General features: G+C 44.1%; 1 long non-coding RNA gene across 1 annotated transcript in view; it reads right to left on the bottom strand.

The window, feature by feature from the left end:
* LOC307029133 overlaps positions 1-25,423 on the bottom strand; it is a 60,754-nt gene that overhangs the window by 1,509 nt on the left and 33,822 nt on the right. Inside the window, exon 3 of the long non-coding RNA XR_013805232.1 lies at positions 8,437-8,517. This is a non-coding gene — a long non-coding RNA (uncharacterized lncRNA). The remainder of the gene's footprint in view (positions 1-8,436; positions 8,518-25,423) is intronic.

Raw genomic sequence — 25,423 nt, 5'->3', positions numbered from 1 at the left:
CTGCCTCGCCGCGCTCTCAAGTCTGCGTGCGTCTTTGTCCCGCGAGATTTCAACGTCTCATGTAGGCGAGCCTCCAGAGCAAGTCGGACAAAATGACTAACCATCTAGCAAGACGGCGATCGCAATTGCGCAGGTCTGCGTCGGTCTCGCTTGTCTCAAATAAGCCTACAGACAAACAACAACTAACACAGAAGGGAAAAAGAGGGAGGCAAAACTGTGGATCCTCACACTCATTGGTCATGTGCACGTTTGTGTGTGTTGGAGGAGGGGCTCTGTAAGGAAGTGGCAGATTTGTTCCGGTGTAGGTACCACATGTGTTCGGCCTACCAGATGTGTTCGGGGTCCGTTACGCTTACCAATGACGTCACGCATTGGCTGTACGGCAACCCAAGAGGACATTTTACACAAATTCCGAATGTATTGAAACTCAACGTAAGAGCTTGAGCCTCTTCGGGGGGTGCTAACATTTAAACTAGGGCCGGGACTCGATTAAAAAAGTTAATCTAATTAATTACAGGCTTTGTAATTAATTAATCGCAATTAATCGCATTTTTAATCACATATAAATATTTGACCTGAGAACAGTGAGAAGCAATTTTTTTCACATGGATTTTAGTATACCATTGAATAATGACTGAATACATACAGTAAGCTTAAGCAACAAAACATTGTTTATTTTTTTCAAGATGGTACTTAACCAAGACCTACAGAAAAGTGCAATTTTTGCCATAAAGTGTAGCAATAGCATATTTAGGAATATATTACATTTCAGAGACTCAGGTAGCCTATAGGTAGGTAGACCTTCTGTAAACTATAACACTTTGTTTTTTAAGTAAAACACAATACTTTCAAGTACATTCAGAACATTGGAAACCCTGACTATTAGAAAACATCTCTCTGTTGCTTCAGAGGCCATAACAGACTTTGTTGATTTACCAACAGTTGATTTAAAAAATCTAATACATTTCAGTCCAACTCTCTCAATAACCTTGGCCAAAACAATAAACAGTTCAACATAAAGTGCCAGTTGCACCAACAACATAATAAATAGTTCAACATAAAGTGTACTGTACCATTTAAAATAAAATAAAAAAGTGCCAGTGATTGACCTCAATCCCTCCTATTCTTCCAATATCCTGATGAAAAATAAAATCTCTCTGTTGCATAGGCCACTGTTTGATCAACGCGAATTGGGTGTGGGTCCTTGTACTCCGAGTCGGGCTAACGTCCACGCTAGCTTCCACGCTAGCTGCTATAGGTTTTGCATTGAGGGGATACTTGAGGCTTGATGTGCTGCGGTGATATGCAAATTCCTTTTTGCATAATTTGCAAACAACCGTGCTCTTATCGACGCTTCGATCCATCTGTTTTTTAAAACAAAATGTCCCATCCACGGGGCCAACCAAAGCGGTCTCATCAGCTTCTTCGTTCAAGTTTGACTATTGTTCACTGTGGTTTGTTGTTGTCTGAAGTCATGAACATTAGTTGGTGCTCCAGTATAATCGGTACCCCTGAAACTCATCCAGTGAGAAACGTTCCGCGGTGCAAAAATAAGTGCGATTAAAATGCGTTAATTTTTGTGTAATTAATTCATCTTAATTAACGCGTTAAAGTCCCGGCCCTAATTTAAACACACACTTCATTCTTTACTTCGTCCGAATATTTGGCCCGGGGGGGGGGGGGGCGTAGTTATCAGAAGCGAACCGCTTCAACACGTGTATTTCGGTGTGTTCACGACATTCATTTTGTTATTCTACAGTATCGATGTTTTATAGTTATTTGTTAATGTAACACAATTTGTGTTCTTTGAAATTGAAAAGGATATTGCATTGTGTGTTGTGTTACTTTCGTTGCAGTTGTCTATGTCTAAGTGTAATTTGGCTTGGCTTCCTATTTATGGACATGCTTTTATTTTTGAAGGAGAGGCAGCGCTGTTGACAGGAAGTTGTTGTTGCTATGGAAACAACGTGACGGAGATTAACGGAGAAAAGTAATATCTACATTTTAAGATGGAGAAAGTAAACAATAACGTTTATGGTTAAGTGTTAGCACCCCCCGAACAAAACTCTTACGTTGATATTGGAGATTTCAATAAATTCAATTTGAAAAATAAACGGGGAAAAAACAAACAAAACCAATATCCGAATAGTAGGCTAATTCAACGTACGAATATTCTGATATTTGGGTACAGCCCTAGTATATATAAATAATACTAGTGACAGTGACGTGAGCAGTTATGTGGAGAAAACACCCCAGATGCTTCGCTGTCGTTTCCTGAAGGATAACAGGTCGCTTATGGTTGTGACCCGTTATCCCCGGTATACCGCCCGGTATACCCTAGTCAGCGCCCCTAGTCACACCAATCAGCGTGCGATTACCGTACAGCCAATCACAATGCGTGACGTCATTGGTAAGCGACGGACCCCTAACACATATGGTAGGGCGAACACATATGGTACTGACACCGGCTGTGTATTTTCAAATTCTAGCCACTCGAGCTGGTTTCTCCAAAATTACCTACCCCACCTTTAAGCTACCTGTCATAAAAATATGTATTTTTAATTTTAACATTACATTACATTACATTACATTACATTGCATTTAGCTGACGCTTTTATCCAAAGCGACTTACAATAAGTGCATTCGACCAGGAAGATACAACCTTTAAGAAAACAGAATCATATAAGTACATCAGGTTTCATAGAGCCAAACATTTCAAGTGCTACTCAACTGGCATTTAGAAAGCCAGCCCTTTATTAGTATATAAGTGCTTTGTTAGTAATTCTATCGCTCGAAGTGGAGTCTAAAGAGATGAGTTTTCAGTTTGCGTCGGAAGATGTGTAAGCTATCTGCTGTCCTGATTTCAATGGGGAGCTCATTCCACCATTTTGGAGCCAGGATAGCAAACCCACGTGTTTTTGCTGACGGGAACTTGGGTCCCCCTCGCAGTGCGGGTGCAGCGAGCTGTTTGGCTGATGCAGAGCGGAGTGCACGTGCTGGGGTGTACGGTTTAACCATGTCCTGGATGTAGGAAGGGCCAGATCCATTCGCAGCATGGTACGCAAGTACCAGTGTCTTGAAGTGGATTCTAGCAGTTACTGGAAGCCAGTGAAGGGAGCGTATAACAAAACATATATAGAGTCATCAAAGTTAGCTCCACCTTTACCAACTTCTAAATTAAATAATGAATATAAAGGATCAATCATACAAACTGTATAGGCCTACACATTATAATCCAGTGTTATAAAAACGTTTTATTCCAAAACCGGCCATTCTGCATAATAGAGTACTTTTAGTTGTGTGACTTTAAGTTTATTTTGATGCTAATAATTTAGTATTTCCACTAGGGCTGTCAAGTTAATGCAATTTTTTTTAACGCCACTAATTATTTTAACGTGTGATTAACGCATGTGTATTCGTCCTCTGCCCGCCCGTAGTTTCAGAGCCCGAAGGCTTGACGTTGTTGTTGTTGTTGTTAGTTGGATGGTGGTAGATTCTAGCGAGAGATATGGATAAAAAAAGGTGTTTTAAACAGCAAGCCAAGCACACAGCTGATGCTGACAGCCCCGCTCCTGCCGCTCGCTTCCGGCAGACCACGCTTGAAAGTTTGCCGGGCAGACGCCTGGACACGGCGTCTTCGAGCAGCAATCTTTCAACAGTGATAGCTAAATGGGTGGCGGTGGCTACAGCTTGCAGGACAATTAACATTGTGGAGGATGAGGGACCGTGTGAGATCATTCGGATCGCATCCAACGTGTTGACTGCACATCACAGCGCATTATTTTGACCCTACTGTAGGTGGGAACTTCAGTCTCATGCTTTGACTGTTATGAAGACAGAGGAGTGGCATTTTGCCGACAACTGTAAACAGGCTTGTCTGTTTGAGCAACTGGCTCAGTGCAGAGAAGTACACAGGGTTGGGAGAGAGTGTAAGAGAGAGAGAGAGGTTCCAGGTTGTTGTATTGAGAATATTCAGGAGAATATTTGTCATTGTTCCAATGATAATAAACAAACATTTGCATAAAGCATATTTGTCCACTCATGTGTTGATAAGAGTATTACAAACTTGAAAAATACTCCTAAGGTACATTTAGAACAGGTAAAAAATGTGCGATTAATTTGCGATTAATCGCGATTAACGATGGACATCATGCGATTAATCGCGATTACATATTTTAATCGACTGACAGCACTAATTTCTACCTAAGTAAACATTTTAATGCAGGACTTGTAACTTGTAACTTGGCTATTTGTACCATTTTATATTTCTCCTGTACATCTTCCACTACTGCGTAGAATACCGTTTTAAGATAAAAAAGTTACTTTTGAATGTTTTCTATTGTAATCTCTAATTGCCTGATTAGTGAACTCCATGGAAATGAAGCTAATATGAACCATCCCACAACAGGAGTCAGCTGTGCAGTCAACCAAAAAGAAATGTCCCAGTTTATTGTATTTGTACAAATCTTACTATCATCCTCCGGTGTTTTGGAGCCTGAATAAATTCCTCTGACTGACTCGACACTCAACGCCTCTGCTTGTTCAGATTTGCAGCTCTGAGCTGAAAATGAGTCGTCACACCTGCTAGATGTTGCAGCTGTGGCTCTGACACTGAGTCCACAGAATTGGAGAAAGGTCAAAGGTCGTCACCTCTCCATCTCCCCAGCAGCAGCAGCAACCCCCCCCTGCCATTAAACCCTGGGGGTAGTGTAGCAGCACCAGTGTCACACATACATCAGCCCACTCACATACACAAAGCTGAGGGTGATTTGACGCCGGGTCAAGGTCAGGGAGCAGATGGGGCTTTCTGTTGTGACCTTTGTGTGGACAACAGGAGTTTGATTAGCTTGCTTCTCCCCCCCGCCCCTCTCACTTATACAACTCACTGCCCTACCACTTGTGTATCAGGATAGTAGACTAGTCCAGAAAGTTTTCCACGCAGACAGTCAACTTTTTCCTGTTTTTCATTACTTTAATGGAAATGTCAAGTTTATACAAACATTTAAGTTTAATTTCATTGTTTCCTGCCAAAACACTTAATTTTCTGATTTGGTGGATATTTTAAGCAAATCGTGATTTGGCAATAGAAAATGTGAATTTATGTACTTACTTACTGGAAAAGCGAGATAGATGGCTGGTGGCGCTAAGTCTCGAGTGTGATATTGAACCATTGTAGATAACTTTATTAAATGTGCAACTGTAGAACCTTGAAATATCTAAACAATGTGGAAATTTGACATTTCTGTTCTTACAGAAAATGTAAAAAGTTATGTTTAATTGCTTTCTTTCCATTCATATTTGGAACCAATTTTAATGCCCAAATTTGGCAAGAGAAAATGTGAATTTACTTGAATGTGATTATATAGATTTTGGAAAAGCAACAGCTAATGACGCTTATTCTCGAGCAGTGTTGGGACTAGCGCGTTACAAAGTAACACGTTACTGTAACGCCGTTATTTTTGGCAGTAACTAGTACTCTAACGCGTTATTTTTTAAATTCAGTAACTCAGTTACCGTTACTACATGGTGCGTTACTCCGTTATTTTTTTTATATGGTCTCGGCTCCCAGACGTTGGTGAGCGGCGCCAACAGCGAGGCGAACAGAGATGAGAACTGTACTTAAGTACAGTACTTGAGTAAATGTACTTAGATACTTCCTGTGTCACATGCGGAGACGCTTTGTGGGCGTGTTTGTGTTTAGTTAGCCTACTAACAATACTATCATGGCGACGGCGGAGCACAAGTCGAGTTTCTCCGCATGAAGATATGCTCACTATTTTACTTTTCTCGAGCATAAAGAAAAGAATGTGTTAGTTAAGTGTAAGTTGTGTCTTGGCGGGTCAAATATCCTATCTACTGCTCAAAACAGCAATTCCAATCTGTTAAAACATCTGCAAAAACAACATGCTGGGACGAAGCTATTAGTTAAGACCACAGACCCAGAGCCATCCGACGCCACCCCACCTCCACCCAAGCAACAGCGGCTGGATTTCAACCGAGGGACTGCTAGCCAGGGAAAAGTGGATAAAGCCATTGCACGGTATGTTGTTGAACACGTGCAGGCTATTTCTACAGTGGAGTCACCCGCTTTCAGGGAGCTAGTAAGCATGATACCATGTCCGGGCGGCACACGGCATATGGGACGCAAAACGTTTTCCAACTACCTGGAGAAAGAATATACCAAAATGGATAGCGAGCTAAAGAAAACATTTGAGGGGCTGGAATACATCTCGACCACCGCAGACATTTGGTCTGTCCACAACAGAAGCTTCCTCGGGATAACATCTCACTGGATAAACCCCACCACTTTACAACGCCAGAAAGCTGCGTTGGCCTGTAAAAGGATAAAGGGTAGGCACACGTACGATCTTATTGCTAGTGAGATTGACCACATTCACTCTTTGTATGGAGTGTCAACAAAAGTTACCTCCACGGTTACTGATAACGGCTCTAACTTTGTGAAAGCCTTTGCCATGTATCAACCGGAATCGCTCTCTGACGACGATAAATTGGCACTTTGAAACATATCTTTGTGTTTGTATAGACCACATTGCTTAGCAGAGTTCAGTGATGCGAATGCATGTCAAGTTGATCAACAGATTGTATTATTCTCCAATGCAGTAACAGTACTTAAATGAAGGCTATAAGGGCATTAATGGGAGCTTCTTTTTTTTTGGGAGCCCTTTTTCTAAGTAACTAAAACGTTACTTTTCACAGTAACGCATTACTTTTTGGTGTAAGTAATCAGTAAAGTAACTGAGTTACTTTTGAAATGAAGTAACTAGTATTGTAACTAGTTACTGGTTTTCAGTAACTAGCACAACACTGTTCTCGAGTATGGTGATATTAAACCAGTATTAAAAGAGCAAAAGTCAATCCTCTATAGTCCGTTTGAGTTTTGCCCGTGTGAAAGCAAACCGAACCTTCTGAAAAATTAAACAATGTAACAAATTGTTGTCTTGTGCGCACCAGAGAAGCAGACTATTAGTTGTGAATGCGACCTTAGATTCACTTCACTGACAACATTCTGAAAATCGGAGAAGCAGTCTGTGCCCCTGTGTCAGGTACAGCAAATGTGTTGTCCCTGTGTCCACTTAAAATCAATTCAAACACCATGACACAATTCCATCAGATTAATGATAAAAACCTAGAGGACATTATACAACATCTGAAATCCTCCTCCTGCTGCCTTGATATTATTCCAACAGGATTTTTCAAAGATGTTTTTCCTTGCATGGCCTCAGATTTACTTCATATAGTAAACAAATCTCTTCATTCAGTTGTTTTTCCACAGACCCTGAAAACTGCAGTCATTAAACCGCTCTTTAAAAAGCATAATCTAGACCAGGGATTGGCAAATGGCGCCCCCACCTCCTCTTTTTGCGGCCTTCAGATTAATTTATAAACAACGTAATTAATAATAAAAAATAAAATTAAAATTAAAATGTTTTACTTGTATTACTGATACCGTCCACTAGACTCCTAGTTACGTTGCGAGCTGCGTACATGATTTCAAATACCGCGAAATAATCTGTGACACATTTGTGTGTATTGTGTTTGTTTCCCAGGGAAACCCTCACAAGAAACACCGGCTGTTGTTATGCCTGCTGTGACGTTAAGTTGCCTCTTGTAATTATGCCTTTACAAGCTTAAAAGTTGTATTTATCATCTGAATTTTGAGAAACAAGTTTAATATTCTTAAAACCAAGACTTTGTTTATTTGAAATCAGATGAAAACAAACTGTCACGGACCCTGCCTTGTTATCTATGATTACTACGCTTTTCATTCATAATTTCAGCGGGAGGGAGGGGGAGTGGTGCTGAGGAACAGGCTGACATGTGTCTGTGTTAACATTTCCCTTATTGTGGAATAAGGGGAATGCAGAGACTGGCTACAAGTGTTTTAGGTTCAAGTTAGACAACTAATGTCTGGGTTAGTGTTCATGACTTCATGTGTATGTCATCTTAATGGTTAATCTCAATACACACACATTTTCCGTGCTTTCCAATAGTTTAAAATAGTTTTATTCCACTGTTCAATAACCTGTTCAATACAAACATGCCACTTGTAAAAATGAAATATAACATTTCTGTGAACCGATATTTGTTTAGTGAGCTTATTAGAGGATGTTCCCATTTTTTGGGCATGTTCCCTGATTGTAAAATGTCAGTGAAGAGGTCAGACTTAGTATATTTGTTAATAATTACATACAACACATGGAATTTGTGTGTGTGTGTGTGTTCAAAGTGAATCTGCGCCCCCCTGGTGGCCAGTACATCAATGATGTGGCCCCCACCACCATCAAAGTTGCCCATCCCTGATCTAGACGCTTCAGTAATGAACAATTACAGGCCCATATCAAACCTGCCATTTCTAGGTAAAATCATTGAAAAAGTTGTTTTTCAACAGTTGAGTAATTTCTTGAATTTAAATACCTGTTTTGATGTGTTCCAGTCAGGCTTTCGTCCAAACCACAGTACTGAGACTGCTCTTGGTAAGGTCTTCAATGACATCAACTTAAACACAGACAGTGGCAGAACTTCAGTGTTAGTATTATTAGATCTCAGTGCTGCGTTTGACACTGTTGACCACAACATATTACTAGACAGAGTAGAAAACTGGGTGGGACTTTCGGCAACAGTTCTAAATTGGTTTGAATCCAACTTAAAGGACAGAAAAACGTTGTTTCTTTAGGTAAATACACATCTGAGTTGACAAATCTGACATGTGGGGTTCCTCAAGGCTCCATCCTGGGGCCTCTTCTCTTTAACGTCTACATCAGTGGTCACCAACTTTTTTAAGCCCAAGATCACGACCTCGACCTAAGTGAAAGGCGAGATCTACCTATTGCAGAATTTAGTGAAAAAGACGGCACATACAGTGCTTCCAATTTGAGGCCTTTTATATAGGCTAATTGCATCTGAATGACTTTTACAATTAAGGCTCCATGATCAGCTCACGGCATATAGGTAGGGGTAAAGTGCTATTTTTTTATGAGTGGGGGACAGACCTCACCTCCTCTAGAGGGGTCCTCACCTCCTCTAGGTCCTCACCTCCTCTAGGGGGGTCTGGGGGGATGCTCCCCCGGGAAGATTTTTTTTTTAATATTGAAGTTAATTGAATTTATTAACCGATAGATTAAAATGTAACAAACCCTGCTGGCTATTAACCGATAGGTCATAGGCAGCTGGTTCACCCAGAGTGGGGGATATGTGAAACACATTTGAAACTGATGACTCAGACAAAAGGTTGGGAAATAAGCTTTCATTTTTATTTCCTTCACACTCCCCCCCAAACCGTAATGGCCGGCTCTGCTTCTTCGGCGGCTCTCGTGGAGCGCTCCATCCACTGGTGCTCCCTCCACTGGTGGGGGAGCGGAGGCGCGGGACGGTGCCCCTGCCGCCGCCGACGGACGAGTCTGACGCCTCGGCTGCGGTTGCTGTGAGCGTCTCTCTGCCTGTCGCTGTGGCCGGGTTGGCCGCTGCTGCTGCTGCTGCCGCTGGTGTCGCTGAGCCTTCGCCGCCGGCTTGAGCCAGCCAACGTGCTGGCGGATATCATCCGCCTGCTCCGCTGCCGCCTTCATGGACTCTACCATGGCTAAAAACTGGGGTCCAAACAGCCCGTCCAGGCTGATCGGAGCATCCAGCAAGACCTTCCTGGCCGGCTCTGTAACAGCCGCCTGTTGCAGCAAGAGGTGGCGCTGGATCTGCGTCATCCACGCTGCGATCCTCGCCTGGGAGACAGCCACGGATGCACACAGCGTGAGTGCCGAGCTGGCCGCCTTGCTGATCTCCTCCGCCTCCTCTGGAGCCACGGTGGTGGACCGCTCCACCAGCGTAACCACCGAGTTGGCCAGCAACGCGATGTTATTTGCCGCCGCAGACGCCTGAACAGCACATTGGTGCGCCCGGTCAGCCTGGCGGGCGACATACTGGTCCTTTGGGGAGGCAAACGTAAGGCGCCGTCCGGCGATCAAGTTGGCCTGCCTAACCCCAAAAAACGCTGTCAAGCTCGGCTCCAGAGCGGGGGTGGTTGGGAAACCCTCCTCAGTGAATCCCTCCACCTTAGTGAACGGAACAAAGGTGGTCACCGGAGCCCTCAGGGTCCTCGGGTTCGGTGCAACCCCCTCCCGGTACCTCCTAATGGCTGGGAAGCGCGGCCAGATCGGGTCACTCCTGCCCGTCTGAACCCGGGGAAAAACTCCGGTCATGTCATCCAGAGCCACCCTTTCCCGTCATGGGGGAACGAGGAGCCCCCCAACGCCGGCAGCGCCGTGGCAACGGAGAAGGGGACCGCGTGCTCGGCCGCCACACTCGTACCTCGCTCCGACCCCGTCTCCCCCGTCCGGGGGAGAGGGGGGAGGGGAGAGCCGCATGGCGAGCCATGTAGGGCGACGGGGTAGGAGTCGTCCGACTCCTGCCCAGCACTCGGCTCCAGAGACAGGCTGTCGTCCCTGTGCTCCTGGACGGGCCAATCGTCCTCCTCAGCCGTAGCAGCTAGAGCGTCCGCTCTTCGCTTCCTGTCGGCTGACGGGAGACGGGCACAATTCGAACAAGCGACCTGCTGGCTGAGAGCCGCGTACACGTGTTCTGGCTCCAGGCAGGATTCGCATATCGCGTGTAGGTCATAGCTCATGATAAACCCCGTCTTACATGAGGGACAATCACGGACACAGTTGTTGCTCATGACTTAATTTTCCTGTGCTTCAATACTGCTGCTGGTTGCTGAAGAAAAGAGAGAGCAGATTGCCGGGCCGCCTTCCTATTTATACCGGAAGGAGGCCCGAGGGTGGGGCCCACCTTGTGGGTGGGCGTGGACTACAAGTGTTTCAGTGCTGCGCGGGGGTGCAGGGGGATTACCCAATAGCAATAGCCTTTGAGGGCGAAGCCATATACGAAATAGAACCCAGGAAGCAAACAATGGAAAATGAGAAATCTCTAACGAGGCATTCTGGGGCAGCATAGACAGGTATTTTCTGTGTTAGAGTTTTACTCGCTACATGGTGTACTTTGAGGGTATTTGACTCTGCAGACCGTTTACATCAGGGGTGTCAAACTCATTTTAGCTCAGGGGCCACATGGAGGAAAATCTATTCCCAAGTGGGCCGGAGCGGTAAAATCATAGCATAATAACAAAAAAATGACGACAACTTCAGATTGTTTTCTTTGTTTAAGTTTAGTGAACTTTAGTGCAATAACAGTACAAGCACATTTAGACTTGGCGTATCAACAAAAAGCCATACAACAACATTAAGTCATATACTGGGAATGAACAAAATACAAAAACTCTTCTCAAATAACTAATTTGTCATTTTAACATATTAATCCTGTACTAACTCACCAAATGATTGAGACAAATTGAGGTAGAAACTTTTCAAGAGGGTTGAGTTACTTACTTCCTGCCTTGTAGGCTACATTACTTATTGATAAATAAAAGCTGTGCAATGCATGAACAATTTCAACAAACCTAACTTATGAACTGAAGTTACTGTCATTATTACAGTAAATCACACACTGTTCACTTTCTTTCAATCTGCAGAGAAGACAATCATTTTTTAGATGACTATATCAGGGTGCAGTGTCTTATGCAGCATTTTAAGTTGGGTTACCCACTGTTGTTTTTGCTCCTGAAACCTGGCATCTTTTAGCTTTCACAAGTGCATCAATATCAGGGGTCAAAGCCTGAGTGGCAGCCAATTTCAGGATGTCATTTAAGTGCTTGTGCGTGAGCCTTGAGCGCAGCTTTGTTTTATTGATGCTCATTACAGAGAAAACTTGCTCACAAATATACGTGGTTCCAAACATGCACAACACTTTTGCAGCAAGGGCTGTCAAGTTGGGGTAACCTGGCAAAAGATACTGATAAAATGTGTCTAAGCCAGCTGCAGCAAATTTCCCCTTCAAATCTGAGTCACACTGCAAGTCTATTATTTCAAGTTGAATGTTGACGGGCAGATCAGAGGCATTCGCGGTGAATGGCGAGCAGAAAACTTTGAAGTCTTTCTCCAGTTCACCAAAAATCTCAAAGCGTTGCTCAAACTCCCGCAATAGTCCTATTAGTTTATCTTTGAACCGCTTCATGTCTGCGACATGTTGGGTATCGCACACATTTTTCAGACAAGGAAAGTGCGCTGCATCACCTCCCGCGAGCTGCGTCTCCCACAATGACAGCTTCAACTTGAACGCACATACGCTGTCATAATACTGCGTTACAACTTTGTTGCGCCCCTGCAGCATTGTGTTCAAGTTATTCAAGTGCTCTGTAACATCCACCATGAACGCAAGATCCTGCATCCATTCTTTGGACTTAAATTCTAACACTGGTCTGCCTTTTTGTTTCATGAATTGTTCAATTTCCTCTCGTAAATCAAAGAAACGCCTCAGCACAATGCCTCGGCTTAACCATCTTACCTCGGTGTGGTAAGGCAGGCCGTAGTTGTGGTCTTTATCTCTGAGAAGGTTGTCAAACTGACGGTGATTCAAGCCTCTTGATCGGATGAAATTAACAGTTTGGACGACCACCTTCATGACGTTATCCATCTTTAATGACTTGCAACACAATGCCTCCTGGTGCAAAATACAGTGAAAAGTCCAAAAATCACGTCCTCCATTTGCAGTCTGCACTTTTTCCCTGAATTTCGTCACAACACCTGCTTTTTTCCCGATCATTGAAGGCGCACCGTCTGTAGCCACGCTGACAGCGCGTGACCAGTCCACTCCGACTCTGTCCAGGGCACCCTCGAGTGTGTTGAAAATATCAGCCGCTGTCGTGGTATCCGTCATCGGCACCAACTCCACAAACTCCTCGGTTACGGTCAAAGTATCATCAACTCCGCGGATGAATATGGCCAGTTGCGCAACATCTGTAATGTCCGTGCTTTCATCAATTGCAACTGAAAACGCAATAAACGACTTAACTTTGCGCTTCAATTGGCTGTCCAAATCCTCCGAAAGATCAGAAATCCTGTGTGCAACTGTGTTTCTTGTCAGGCTGATATTTTCAAAAGCTTGACGCTTTTCAGGGCACACAATCTCTGCAGCTGTCAGCATGCATGTCTTCACAAATTCACCCTCGCTAAATGGTTTTGAAGCCACTGCAATTTCATTAGCAATAAGGTAGCTGGCTTTCACTGCAGCATCGCCGATTTCTCGGCTATGAGTAAACACAGACTGCTGTTTTTTCAGACCCGCCAGCAATTCCTTCACCTTTTCGCTTCTCTGTTTTCCTTTCAAGTTATCATATTTGTCGGCATGTTGAGTCTCATAGTGGCGACGAAGGTTATATTCTTTCAGCACTGAAACGTGCTGCGAACAAACCAAACACACGGGTTTCCCATTCACTTCCGTGAATAAATAGGAGGATGACCATTTTTCTTAGAAAACTCTGCACTCTGTGTCCACTTTTCTCTTTTTTGATAGCGACATTTTGGGGAGTGAGGAAGCCAAGCACGATAGACTGTAAACACAGGATTACTTCCTCAGCCCCGTTATACATAGTTTGCTCGCTTCACATAATTGCTATTGCGACACCCAGTGGACACATTTAGAACAGCAGTTTCTTTCATTGAAAAATTGCAGCTCTTTTTATTTTTTATACTTTCCAAAATCATCTCGCGGGCCGGATTAAACTTGTTCACGGGCCTGATCCGGCCCGCGGGCCGTACGTTTGACACCCCTGGTTTACATGCATACAAACCTTCATAACACACAAGGGGACGGGTAATAACCGGAAAAGCATGACATGGGACCTTTAAGAAACATGGGTTAACCCTAACCCTAACTCTAACAAAATAAGACTTACGGTACGTCTACACTACAGGCATCAAAAAATGCTTTCAACGCTTCGCCCATTCACTTGAATGGGGTGACGTAGAAGATGTTTAATCTTCGCCGAACTGCATTGTGGGGAGCATGGCATGGCTTTGCAAGCATCACGAGCATCTATCGGCATCAAAAGTTGAACAATGTTCAACTTTTGAGGCTCGATGCTTGGCATCAGCCAATCAAATCCCGTTTATGCAAATCCCGCCAGTGCAAGCGCAGCCGATCAAACCGCGTGCAAGCTGGGAGAGCCAGACCGCAGTTCATTTCCTCATATTCCAAACGAGATATTACGGTAGCAAATCACCCGGTTCTTTACGACCGGAACTATTTACCGGGATACAAACCGGAGGAACCAGGCATGGAGGGAGGTGGCAGAGACAGTGGGTGAAACTGATAGTTTTTTCGCCTGTTTGGAGAGTTTATATCCAGTTTACTTCGTTTTAACATTGCTATTGCTTTGTATGTCGGGGGCGGGAGATTCATGTGATTGGTTGCTCGCAAAAAATTGCCAAGCTTCAGACACGCCCAGCTTCAAGATTTTTTCATGCCTGTAGTGTAGACGGGCCGTTAGATAGGCCCTATATTGCTTTTTGGGGTTATCTCTTTTCTGTAGTGTGTTATATACTGTAGGTTGTTGTGCAATGGTCAGCAAAGGATTCAATCCTAAAGTTCCTTCCAGAGCAAGTATCTCTCCCACGAACTCCCCTCCCGAAACGCCTCCATTGGACTCTGTAACAGAGTGACATCACAAAGTAACACTCACGTATCTAAGGGGTCGGCTAGCTAACCAATAAGAGCGGACTGTGCTCTGGTTTCAGACAGAGGGTGAAAAGCAACAGGCTGTTTGAGAAAAATAAAGACCTTTATGAACATAACATCATGTAAAAATGTCATTGTAGAGGAACATAAACAAATATGGACCTGAACATTTGCAAAATATGGTCGCTTTAAACAAAGAAGTCCCAATGGTTTATCCCATTTACTTTCCATGTTTAAGTTGCTTGGCTCTCCATTGCTAAGTCATACTCTTTCCTAAAGATTATGTGGATCCTTAGGTTTAAAATACTTCTTCTTAACCCAGCCACAGTTGACGAAGTACAGACACCCTTAACTCAAAGTCTTTATTATGTGTTGGGGTTTTAGGTGTGACTCTTAGTTTCAAGGAATACCATTTGGGAAAGACCTCGGCTACTGTTGGCCGCAACTCGAAACTTGACATTTAGTTTCATACTTGGATGGTGCGGTGCGGAATGTAGCTGCATAGCTCCAAGGCTCCCTGGGTCATTCAATACTGCATGCTGAGGATTTTGAGGAAAATCTTTTTAAGCATGAAGAAAATGGAATGAAGACGTAGGGCGTTGTTAACTTAATGAAACACTCAGCCGATCAGTTGTGTTTTACTGTGGTGGGAGCCAGCAGCCGAGCCAGCGAGTGGTTGGGGTTCATGTCAGGGTCTCCTCTTTCACAGCACAAGTGCAAACGTGACAATGACGCCAGCCTCTACTGTGAGTGGCAAACTCCCTCCTCATCTGGATTATGATAGGAATTGTCATAACAGGTGTCACATGCAACCATCGCACCTTATATCAGTGTATTGCATTCAATTCAGACACTTTCTTTTAATAACATTTCTCCTGAATGTCATTGTTTGTATTTAAATTCAAGGAATATCCTTACAACTTTTAAATGTGATGTCTAATGAATTTGAATTAAGAAAAAACTAATAATAAATGTATACTGTATTAACATAATGTAACGTTTTTGACTGGAAATTGTGCCTTAAAAGATGCTGTTAAACTTGAAAAAGTAAAAACTTAAAACCTCCGAGTTTATGCAAAGCAGATGTTTAAGGAAGTTATAGCATCCGTCCATATTTTAAATAATTACTCTGTGTATTAATGAGTTCACGTTGATTAATATTTTGACCTGTATAAACATTTCAACATGTAAAGACCTTATGCAACGTAGTGGATGCAATATCAGAGGCTTTTAAAAAATAATAGCATTGACCATATTTTTTATTATTTACTTTGTGTATTGATGATTGATATTTACGTTGATTAATTATCAATTCATTTTGACAGTTTTATCAAAATAAAATGCCCAATGTTTGCTTTAAGCAAAAAAAAACGTCTTTGTTCCTACTTTTCCAACTTTGACTTTTGAGACATTCATTATCTGTTACACTCCACACTTTGAACCCAGATGTTTGGTGTCTCTTTCTCTAAACTGCCTGTTGTTATTGGATAATATATTATTTGTTGGCTTTATTTTATCTCGAATGTATCTGTTTAACTGACTCTCCTCCAGATGTGAGCTAAGCTAGTATAACCGGACTGTAGTCACAGCTCACGTCATAGCCCCCCCTGTGCATGCGATGTTGTTAAAGAGGAGCGTTCTGGACATTACTCAAGGCGGTGACAGACATAGACAGACACATGCACTGGCACGCAACAAACGGCGGAAAGTGGACTGCGAAGGAGGGAAGGAGGAAGAACTCAACACCAGTGACTGTTTACAGTTGCCACGATTACAGCCAACCCCTTCCACATCGACACACATCCCCACAGTCCCACCAGACAAATGCATCTGCCAGTGAAGATCCGGCCCCAGCGAGAGAATACTTTCCCAGAGATATCACTGACGTACATATATGAGCAAACACGCTCGCAAGCAAGCACAGATACACGGCACACACAAACTGATGTGTTGTCCGTCACCGTCGGTTTTCATTGTTTTCATTTCTTGCTGGGTTGGCCTGTTTATTTTAGCAGTGCATCCTCAGGGAGCCAATGGTGGTCAAGAGAGCTTATGGGATCCCAGAGAGCTTGTTGTTGTTGTGCTTCCTATGTAGCATCAGGGTTTCAGGACGTCCTGGACATAAATAATTGCATTACACATGAATATCTGTGTCTGGAATACATATAGTTTGGGCTGCCCGTTCTCAGTTGATTAGATGACTAATTGGTCGCTTTGTTCATCGTCAACTAAGATTTCTTAAGTCGTTTTTTATGATTTTATAACCCTAGCCCTAACCCTTTTTTTCTTGATGAATGACTCTTTTTCTAAAACTCAGGAGCATTACTTTGGTAAACACAATATTTAAGTTGAAGCATTTGCTAAATAATTTGTATAGAAACTCAGGTTTTAAATAGATGTTAAATGTACAGATGGTTTAGTCTATGTAATGGTAAAAGTGTTGGACAAATGAGAACTACAGTCCAAGATGATGTACAGTATGTGTGCATAACCTTATATGCGTTGTGTGTTGGGCTGCTCGTTCTTAGATGATTAAACAACTTTATATTGAGCTATATATTGATTTGTTATTTAATGGTTAATATATATTGTATTGCTGTTTTTGTTTCAAGTAAATGTACTATCATTTAGTGTAATTATTTAAGTTAATTAAAGTAGCTCTTTATGCTTTTATTTTGAAGGCGGTTTTGGGAACTCTGTAATTTGGGCACCTGAGACAGGTGGTGGGATTGGCGCACCAGAAGAGCATATGGTTTTTACCAGGGAGCATAGGATATGCAACAGGAGAGGCCACAGGAAAGACACCGGTGAAACCATTGTTCTGTATATGTATTATTGGAATGTAAGAAAATAAACGAAAAAACACACATTGACATTGACTATTTACTGTACCTGTTTTAGGATTTGCTTTCTAGCGCCCCAGAGGCAGTTTTAGATTAAGTTAGGTTTTCTATTTAATGTAAATAAGGGGTATAGGAACTCAGTCTTAAAGATCAATTAACAAATGGTTTATTCCTCATAACGGTATGAGTGTTTCGAGAACCGAGCCCGAGTTCTATCCAGTCTTTTTTGTGCTTACAGCGCAGACATCACCTTGAATCAAGTCAGGGAGTTCTCAACATTTAGAGTCAGCAGCCTGCCCTGGCCTGACACTGGAAAGAATGTTGGAAATCCTTTGATAGCTATAACTACTTTGAAAGGTATTTTGAGTTTTTGATGGGCAGGCAGGGGGCAGAGAGGATGTCAGTGCAGGTAGGGTTGGACGCAAGTTACTCAGTTTCTGAACAGTCTAGACACTTCGTAGACATATAGGTTATGTGCCTGCTTTGAAACCAATCTGCAAATATCTTGTTCTTCACATTCTCACTTGTTTTTACTGTCTTTTCTTTGCCTCAACTCTGACTGTAATCGAGGAATCTGTAGCAAACCTTGTAAAGTCTGTCTAGGGAAAAGTGTATTGGCATTGAGACAATAATGGTCTAATCTGGTTTTATGAGGAACATTTTAGTTACAGGCTTGGAAAGATCTTTTGGAAACTACTGATCACTGACTCATAACATATGTACATAGTTTCCAGATACAACGTATATGCATCATATGATAGTGCACACTACTTGCTTTGGACTAAACCTGCAATTCCTGAAAAATGTAAGGAGTTGAATTGAGGGATAGTGTAAACTGTTTGGTACAACTGAATTACCCAATTGTATTCATCACATATAAGTAAGATACAAGTCAACCGACCTCTAATAGAACACTAGGAATGCAAATAATTTTCTCAGAAGTATATCAGCCATTCTCAGTAGATAACTGTTTAAAGGCGTCTTCTCCCTCTGTAACGCAGACACCTGATATGACCTGCCACCAGGACTTGTCAGTGTGAAAGAGAAATAGGCCATCAGGTTACGCTGTCCTTCTGTCCAAAAGAGAAACATGAGATATTTTTGACTGAATACTGAGAATCCTTTGCTAGCATGTGTCAGTGTTTTGCATTCTGTACTTTAAAGATTGTATCATAGGCCTACATTGTTCAAATGTTGTATATGATGCACTGTCAATGTTATTTTGATCTTTAACTGTCGAAATGTATATATGTTTCAACAAGACAACAAGCAAACAATGATAAAGTTAAAATGCTGATGTGCCAAATGTGTTTGATGTATAACATTCGTACTGTCTTTAAGTGTTTTAACATGCTAACCTATGCTAATTATCCCAAAACTACATGTTTCACAAAGGGAAAGTCAAGAAGTAACCAGTCATGGAGATTTATACTCTGAGTATGCTGCATATCTTTAACAGACTTCATGGAGGTTAACTAATGTGAAAACCATGGTGGTTTAGAGAAAAGGTCAGGGTGGTAGTAGGATTCTTTGTCTGAAAGCTCAGTATCTGGACCAAATTTCACACCAATTGTTTTAAATACATGATGCTTGAAGAAGAGTCATGAGATGACCGAGGACAGTGTAATCTGTGCTCCGGTGACGATAAATGCATTCGTCCAGATATTTCTGGACCAACGTGTTCGAATAGTCGACAGAGAAACCAACCTTTTAATCCATAGATATAATACATTTGTGTTGCCTGCAGAGCTGCAGTCACATAGATGTCCAAATGTGTCTGACAAATCCAAACTTTAGTCATAAGCGAGTCAAAGACCAATATGTTGTTCAACATTCAATTATTTGAGCATCAAATAAGCAGATTAAAACACACCATCAATAAACCCCAAAAGGTCAAAGGTCTTAGGGGTTAATCAGAGCAGATTAATCATGGTTCCAAAGTGGCCAGGTTCATCAGTCCTCTCCTTGTGCTTTGTGTTTGCTTTGGCCGTTCCCCACTCCACAGCTTAACACTGCACTTTTCCAAAACAGGTGCGAGGGGGTGCTGAGTAAGCCCAAAGCAGATTGGTCTAGGATGACCACTGAATCCCTCTGTCCCGGCTTCTTGACCTGCAATCAAAGCCCTGACTTTGGGAGACTACACGGTGGGGGGAGGGGAGTGGAGCCACATGGCCACATGCTACTCATCCACCTGCATACTGACAGGCAGTCAGGCCGTGTCACAACAATCCCAAACACCCCTGTGCCCCGGCCTAACCTCAGCCAACCCCCTCCGTGCCCCAGCTAACCCCTGATGACCCCTGCGGCCATCTGTCACAGGGCTCTGGGATGTGATGATTGGCTGGGGGGGCAGGAGTGAGGGGTGATATAGGGATTGGGGTTCCTGGATTGCTGATGGGTGACTGAGGAGCTTTGAGGGAATGTGTTCACAAAGCATGGCAGGGTGCAAAGTTACATATCACAAATTATCCATAAAACTGTATTTTCTAACACCTGTTTGCTTACGTACGTTGGAATCTAGAGTCCTTGGGTGAGCACATACAGCACACATTCACAGCAGCTTTAAATCAGTGCTGGCTCTTGTTGCAGAGTCACATCCATCTCTGCCTGCTGTCCTGTTCCACCGAGCCATCAGCGCTGCCTGAAAACCCATCAGGAGGAGGAGGAACAACCAGTTTCCGGATTTGCATTAAAGGATCTTTTCCTACAAACATTTGCAAATGTACCACCCGTTCAGAAGTATCATCTTGTTTTCGTAGGTTCCAATTTCACCAAATGGATCGGGTTTACAACATTGCCGCTGTGTTAAAGATTTGATGTACATTTTTTCCCATGCAGTTGGACGTTGGCCACTCTTTGTTGGATGGAACAAGGCACTTAAAGTACTGAAAATATAAATCGTGCCCCAAGGCCCCTTTTTCAAGGAGTTCAGGCTAGGTTCTCTCTGTGATACCTGGCTTAAACAAAGTTAAGAAAGACAGTCAGGGTAAACTCAAAAAGCTTGATCCTGTAAACTATGAGTTTATCTATTATGAGAATGTGTTTTACGTAAGTTTGCAATAGGAGATGACAGGAGGAAAGAAAGAGAAAGTGTTATTTCCATAATCCGACAACACAACATTAGCAGCAACACTTCAATGCAAATTGGTTCTTCTGGAACAACATATGACAAAAAGTGTACAAATAGTGTGAACCAAAACCCCAGGACCACATCCAACCAGCCTGTAGTGTCATTACCAAATACTCGATTACACCTGTTGAGGTTAAGAGAAATCTAGCATGTGAAAATAAAACGATAGTTACGTATGTAACTACGGTTCTATGAATCCTGGATGACCGCCAGAGGCGGTGCTTTAGCACTGAATATCTTCTGTCTCGCGCATGCGTTGGTCGAATATTTATATCAACAAAGTCACGTGTGACCTCGTATGACCCCGGAAGGCATAAGTTCCGGTGTTGTCAACGAGTTCAGTCCTCTGGAATCTTCTCGGAGAAACACGAGATTCCGAATGACCCAGAACTCTGGCGGTCATCCAGGATTCATAGAACCGTAGTTACATACGTAACTATCTTTCTATTTCATCCTTACTGACCGCCAGAGGCGGTGCTTTAGCACTGGATGACCTATACCAGGGGTCGGCAACCCGCGGCCCACGGGCCGCATGCTGCCCTTTAAGCCCTCTGCTCTGGCTCCCTTGAGCTTAGACAAAAATAAGAAGGAAATAAAATAAAAGTACTTGTAGGACTATTTCTATTTTGTTGCACGGTTGAAAATGTTTCGTATCTTGTATTTTGAGGTGATACTGTGACACATAAATAAAAAACAAAACGGTTTTAATTAGGTCAACTAAAATATGCGTCACATCCTGCTACGGTCCCGCGCGAGCGCCTTTTCTTGGAGGCACTCCCGCGGGGACCCCCGGCTCGATGAGCGAACTATGGATAAATCAAAGAAAAGTACCGGAGGAACACAGGATTTAATTCTGTGTGGACAGAGTTATATGCTTTCACAGCAAAAGATGCTGGTTTACCGGTATGTTTGATATCTAGAGAGAAGTTGTCAAAGGTGCTGCAGCCTTTACGTATCGAGGAACAACACGGGAGAGGAAGACAGCTGACGATCTTCAGTCATAATTCAATGGGGTATGTAATTTATTTCAGAAAACACTTTTTGTTATATTCCATGGAATGCTCTTAACGTCCCGATAGCAACGAATATATTAAATGCTTTGACAATAAATACATACAAAAATTCATCTCTGGAAGCCGTAGCGCTGTAAAAAGCACGACCAATCATTTTAGCCGACCCGGCTAAAATAACTGGATGGCCTACCTGCCTGTCATCCTTCCATCTCTGTTCCATCTGTGCACAAACTTATCTCGTGACCTCATTGATGATGAGCGTTCGTATGTGTTGGAGGAGGGACTCTGTAAGACAGTCTGAAGGAAGAGGCCTATTTTTTCCGGTTGTGTATTTTCAAATTCTAGCGCACTCGAGCTGGTTTCTCCATTCTTACCTACCCTACCTTTAACTCTTTTTAGGGTGCAGCTATATGTTTTATTTATTTCAAAGTGGGCCCATTTTAATAATATTTTTTTTTCCTTCAAATGTTCAGAGGACTCCCCAAGTGCTGTGTTTAATTTATTTTAAAGTAGGCCTGTGTATTATTTGTAATTCTCCTTATAGGAGTTCTTTGTTTCTTATTAGAGGTTAACAGTTTTATATAATGTAATAAATAGCCTAATAAATGCAAAAAAAACTGTAGTTTTTGTCTGATATAACAATAAATACAACTTTATTAGCTATGAAATATGTTTTGCGGCTCCAGACAAAAAAAATTGGGGGAAAAAGGAGCAAAATGGCTCTTTTGGTCAAAAAGGTTGCAGACCCCTGACCTATACCAACAGAGTCACGAGGAATTCTGAACACTCACCTTATAAGGATGGCAGACTCTGTATGAGGACCACACCCAGCGGGTGAGGGGCGGCAACATTCACCCTGTAGTATCTGGTGAATGTGCTCGGGGATGCCTATGTGGCCGCGGCACATATGTCCTCCAGGGGCACATCTCTCAAGGTCGCCCAAGACGTGGAGACACCCCTGGTAGAGTGGCCCTTTACTCTGGGTGGCAGGGGACGGTCATTCGCCTTGTATGCTTGGGCGATGACATCCACGATCCAGTGGGATAAGCGCTGTTTTGAGAGCACACATCCCCTTCTAGGACCACCGTAACACAAAAAGAGCTGTTCGGACTGACGTATGCCGACGGTAGTTTGGACATAAGCTCTAAGGGCATGCACCGGGCACAGGAGTCTTGACCTCTCTTCCCCCTCCCCTGGTGGGGGGTCAAACCGTGCCAGCTGGATGGGCCGATTACAATGAGAGCGTGCCAGCACTTTAGGGAGGAACGCTGTGTTTGGCCATAGGGTGACACCTGAGCCATCTGAGTTCCACCTCAGACACGAACTGTTCACGGACAAGGCCTGAAGCTCGCTTACACGCTTTGCTGAGGTGATGGCAAGAAGGAAAGCGGTCTTAGCTGAGAGCCACTTCAGTTCTGCCTGTAACAAGGGTTCAAAAGGCGGTGAGCATAGGGCCTCCAGTACCAAGGGCAGGTCCCATGTAGGAGCCCTTGGGATATTCGGGGGGCGAAGTCTCAGAGCTCCCCTTAAGAAAAGCGATACCAGCCTATGGCTCCCCACTGTACTGTTGTCCATCCTTGCGTGCTGAGCTGATATGGCAGCCACGTACACCCTGATGGTAGCGGGACGCCGGCTGTCGTCCAGGAGGGACTGCAGGAACTCAAGGATAGTAGGCACCGAGCAATGTACTGGGTCCTCATTTCGCCCTCGGCACCAGTCGGAAAACAGCTTCCACCTGTTTTCGTACTGCCTACGAGTAGATGGTGCCCTAGCATTGAGAATAGTCCTCCTGACAGGCTCTATGCAGTTGCTCAGTAGTGGGTCGGGCTCTCCAGTGGCCATACTCACAGCTGGAGGCGGCAGAGGTCGGGGTGCCACATCCGACCCTCCAGCTGAGACAAGAGGTCCATCCTGTTGGGGAGATGCCAAGGCGTCCCGCAACAGAGTCTGTGCAGCAGGGAGAACCAAGTCCTGGCTGGCCAGAAGGGGGCCACCAGAAGAAGCTTGTGGCCCTGATGAAGCACTCTGAGGCGTGTTGGTAGGATCAGAGGAAGGGGTGGATAGTTATAGAGAAGACACCCTGGCCATGAATGACCCAGGGCGTCCTGACCCAAAGGGCTGGTCTTCTCCGTCAAGGAGAACCATAGGGGGCAGTGGGTCGACGTCTCTGAAGCAAAGAGATCTACCTCTGCCCTGCCAAAGAGACCCCAGATGCTGATCACCACCTCTGGATGAAGCCGCCACTCTCCCTGTGGAGGCTTGTGACGGGAGAGGAAGTCGGCGACTTGGTTTTGCTCTCCGGGCAGGTACATTGACCGTAGGCTGGCCAGGCAAGGAGCTGCCCAGGTCAGGAGAGTCTGGGACACCTCTAGCAGACGTGCAGATTTGGTGCCCCCCTGGTGGTTTATGTGGTACACCGTTGTAGTGTTGTCCGATCGGACAAGCACATGCCTCCCCCTCAAGTATGGCAGGACGTGTCTGAGTGCTAGGTGCACAGCTCGCAGCTCTAGCACGTTGATGTGCTCTGTGCAGTCCTGAGCAGACCACTGACACGGGCTGTCCTGTTTTGCCACACCGCCCCCCATCCCGACAGGCTGGCATCTGTCGTAACGATCTCTCTGCGGAAGGGGACGGAGCCCATGGCTACGCTGATGATATCCAGCTGTATGTGTCCTTCACTCCGCAAAACATGCAGAAAATTAACATCCTACTGGACTGTCTAGCTGCCATTGAGGGCTGGATGGGGAGAAATTTCCTCCAGCTAAATGCGGCGAAGACAGAGGTACTTATAATTGCCTCAGACTCCCTAGCAGCCAAGGTAAAAAACCTAATGGGGCCCCTCACCACCAACGTTCACCCCCACATCAGAAATCTTGGGGTGTTCTTCGACCAGGCTATGAACATGGACAAACATGTTTCCTCACTGACCCGCAACTGTTTTTTCCACATCCGCAACATCGCTAAACTCAGGTCCATTGTGTCTCATGCAGAGCTTGAAATGGCTGTCCACGCATTCATATCATCCCGGTTAGACTACTGTAATTCACTTTTCACCTGTCTCAGCAAAGCCTCTGTTCACCGTCTGCAGCTGGTTCAAAACGCTGCCGCCCGCTTAATCACCAGGTCTAAAAAATCCTGCCATATCACCCCCATTCTAGCCTCCCTGCACTGGCTACCAGTTCATTTCAGGATCCAGTACAAGATCCTGATTATCTCATACAAAGCTCTAAACGGCCAAGCCCCAGCCTACATCAGCGAGCTCATTCCACCACACCAAAACACTCGTTCGCTGAGGTCCTCTGACCAGGGGCTTCTGGCAGTGCCCAGGACCCGACTAAAGACCAGGGGGGACCGGGCGTTTGGGGCGGCCGCCCCTAGACTCTGGAACGCACTTACCCCGGTCCTGAGATCGGCTCCCTCCCTCAACCTGTTCAAGGGACACCTAAAGACGCACTTATTTAAGCAGGCGTTTGAGCAGTCTTAGGCCGTTCATCACGTCACTGTCCTGTCACTGTCGATCACTGGTCCTCTTGCACTTGGTTTCATGTTTGTATATTGTTTTTAAGTTTTTATTCTATTTTCCTGTCATGTTATGCTTTGTTATTATTATGCCTTAGTGCCATATTGGCCTAATTGTTTTGACTGCTATATTTTGTACAGCACTCTGTGCATTCGTGCTGGGAGGGGTGCTTTAGAAATAAACTTTTACTTACTTACTTACTTACTTATGGTCACGCCCCTCGACATATATGATCTCTCTCTCCATGGGGATAGAGGCACTGTTGTGACACCCTGATTCTCCTGTGCCTGTGCCACCTGGGGTCTAGGTGAAGGCCGTTCAGCCATCTCTGCAG

The sequence above is a fragment of the Notothenia rossii genome, assembly GCF_949606895.1.
Source record: "Notothenia rossii genome assembly, chromosome: 2".
Taxonomy (NCBI): domain Eukaryota; kingdom Metazoa; phylum Chordata; class Actinopteri; order Perciformes; family Nototheniidae; genus Notothenia; species Notothenia rossii.
This window is presented reverse-complemented; position numbering and strand designations above follow the sequence as displayed.